We start from the raw sequence: 2,500 nt of genomic DNA, 5'->3' as shown, positions 1-2,500 counted from the left end.
TGATAATAGTAACTAAATACAAAGATATATAGGCAGTACTAAAAGCAACCGCGAAATGTGAGTCATATCTCGTCATCTTGATGCTGATATCGATAATGATAGTAGCAGGTAGCAGTAATAATGATTAAAAAAATCATACCAACAACAATAATAATCATGACAACAGCAGCAACAATGTAAGTAATGATGATAATGGCAATGATGATAATGATATTAATGATGACGATAATAATAATGATAATAATATCAATGCTGATAATAATAATAATGATAATAATGAAAATGAGGATATGCATGAATAAAAGTGGATCAGAAATGTCAGATGGACCTATAGGAGATGTTCTAGCCCCTCCCCCCACCCGTACCCCCGCACGAATTAATTTCTCTTCTGTTAATACTTAATATTCCCACATGTGTCTGAGACACTGGCAGGCCAGCTCTCTAAAACACCGAGCATTTTTTACCTGTTTAGTTCGCTTTGAAAGAGAGAGAGTGACGGTTCTATCAGTTAAAAGGTGGTATTGAGAACATAGACTTTTTCACTTGCAATAGCTCAGTTATGAACGAATTCTTAAGAGAATCAAATTTATGATCTAATGTGCAGCTGTGTATAACCGCATATACATGTACGAGCGCACACACTAATTCATATAGCCGGATTTATAAGGCAGAGGGACCATTTAGAGGTTTATTTATTTTATTAAAAACGTAATAGTTATAAGATTAAATTTGTTATCATATAAAAAAAACTAACAAAGTATGTGTGGGGTCATCAGAAAATAGAACTGCAGAGTGACACAGCTTCCCCCCCCCAACCCCTCCCCTTAGTCCAGGAACCAGGCCTTATCCATATTTGGTATTGGTAATCTGATATACCGTCTATATATTTATTAAAGGTAGAGCAAACCCATAGGTTAGGAAGCTCGTAAATAGTGCACGTCATTGCTAAGCTATAATCATTTGTTAATGCTGTCTGTGCACGCGTGTGGAAACCGGTTGAGTGAGTTTCTGGGTGTGTGGAGGACAGGAATAGAGATGCAGGTGACGCAATGGCAAAATTTGAGTTAGTGAATGATATGAAGATTGTTACGTAAGCGTGTAAGACTGAACAAAGTTAGAATGTACTGAGAATATGCGGTTACTCTCTGGTTTAGTGTGTGTGTGTGTGTGTGTGTGTGTGTGTGTGTGTGTGTCCATACCTAGTTAATTCAAATTGAGAGAGATAAACCGAAGCTCAGGTGGTCTAGCTAATCAAATTTAGATCATTATATAGCTTTTGAAAGTGCTGCACTTTTGTGGCAAATATAACATTATAAGAGAGATTGTTCCATTGTTTAATAGTTTCGTTTGGAAAACTGATTTCTTCACATCATTATTGGCTCATAGTACTGGAAACTTTTTACTGTGACATTTTAGTATTCCTAATTATAAAATGATCCTTGTTTCTGTGACATTGGTGTACAGCAAATCATGTACCATTCCATTTTTCCTCCATCGTAGTATGTCTTATTTTCTGTAATCTGTGTTCGTATTTCACATCCCTTAGCGTTGGCACCCATCTTGTTGTCGTTCTTTGAGTTCTTTCTTTTTCTAATCTTTCTGATTTGTCTATATTCCATATCTTAAAAGGGACTCTATGCCAATGCAGCATACTCAATAGTAAGCCTTATGACGGTCATATATATATATATATATTTTTTTTTTTTTTTTTTTTTAACTATTCCGGTGTCTACATACATAAAAGTCTTCATCACGGTTAATGCTAACATTTTATGATCTTTTTATGTGATCATCTGGATTTAGATTGATTTTTACGATTATTTTTTTTATTTTATATTCGCTAGGCTCAGTATTAAGGCGGTTTATGTGTAATGGGATTAATTTTTAATTTCCCTAAGCCACATGCCATCTATGGTGTTGAATTCTATCCAATAGATACAACTCCATGTGCATATTGGTGCAAATTTGTTTACTTCTTCCTTGTGTATTTCACAAAATTTTGAATATTGTTTGTCTATGTTCTCGTCAGTGATGTGCATACTTTAGAGAAATAAAGATACCTGACACTTTATATTCGATCACCAGTAATTTATATCAATATAGCCTATTTTACCAGCTGACAGTCAATAATATTTTATAAAATCAGACGTATTATTTAGAGCTTAACTTCCATTTTTTTTAGGAAATCCGATTTACCACTTATATTATTTCATCTTTTAATTTCCATGCAATTTACCCCCCCCCCCCCGTCCCCGGTCTAGATCCAGCCCTGCTAACTCGCACTCGCGTGTAAGCTACTAGCACATAACTAGGTCGTATGTGCGAGTACTAGACTTACCCCCAAGTAATCAATATCATAGAATAACTACACAGGGGAAGACGAGCACCAAGCCAAGCCAAGCTCACCTTTTGTATTCCACGGTGCCCCATCTTCTAGACTCCCTTCTGACCAATTGTCTGATAGATGATTTATGACCGTCAATGGCCTGACTTCAATTCT

General features: G+C 35.7%; 1 protein-coding gene across 1 annotated transcript in view; it reads left to right on the top strand.

Annotated features, from left to right (window-relative positions):
* The first annotated feature begins 471 nt into the window (after window positions 1–471).
* LOC122244441 (uncharacterized) overlaps window positions 472–2,500 on the top strand; it is a 22,142-nt gene continuing 20,113 nt past the window's right edge. Inside the window, exon 1 of the mRNA XM_086550952.1 lies at window positions 472–515. The gene's annotated coding sequence lies outside the window, so the exon portion shown is untranslated. The remainder of the gene's footprint in view (window positions 516–2,500) is intronic.

This window comes from Penaeus japonicus, unplaced genomic scaffold (assembly GCF_977035675.1).
Source record: "Penaeus japonicus unplaced genomic scaffold, GWHDUDI00000001_assembly GWHDUDI00000024, whole genome shotgun sequence".
NCBI classification, from domain to species: Eukaryota; Metazoa; Arthropoda; class Malacostraca; order Decapoda; family Penaeidae; genus Penaeus; species Penaeus japonicus.
The sequence above is the reverse complement of the archived record's forward strand: the minus strand, read 5'-3'. Positions and strand labels throughout refer to the sequence as shown.